Here is a 394-nt window from a genome sequence, read left to right as displayed (position 1 = left end):
TGATTACTGGGGGTCAGGAGGGTGTTTGAGCTCCTACTTCACCTACTCGGTATATTAGTTCCATTCTATCCCCCCATCCAGCTTCAATTAACATCCTTTTAATTTCCAGGGAATACAACATTTTTGGTGAGATGAGGCATTTTGATAGAAGGAGAAGGGAACATATGAAATTAGATCTAGAGTTGTCCATTATGCCCCTCGAGCCTCAAAAACATCAAAGCTCATCTATTTTGGCTTCAATTCCACATTCCCAATTGGCCTTGATAATGTTTTTTCCTTTATTCCTGTGGGCATTGCTGGCTAATCCATCTAGTTGCCATTGAGAGGGTGGTAGTGATCTGCTTTCGTGAACCACTGTACTCCATGAGCTGTAAGTGGACCCACAATGCTGTTA

Source organism: Rhincodon typus, chromosome 8 (assembly GCF_021869965.1).
Source record: "Rhincodon typus isolate 14 chromosome 8, sRhiTyp1.1, whole genome shotgun sequence".
Taxonomy (NCBI): Eukaryota; Metazoa; Chordata; class Chondrichthyes; order Orectolobiformes; family Rhincodontidae; genus Rhincodon; species Rhincodon typus.
Note: the sequence above shows the minus strand (reverse complement) of the source record.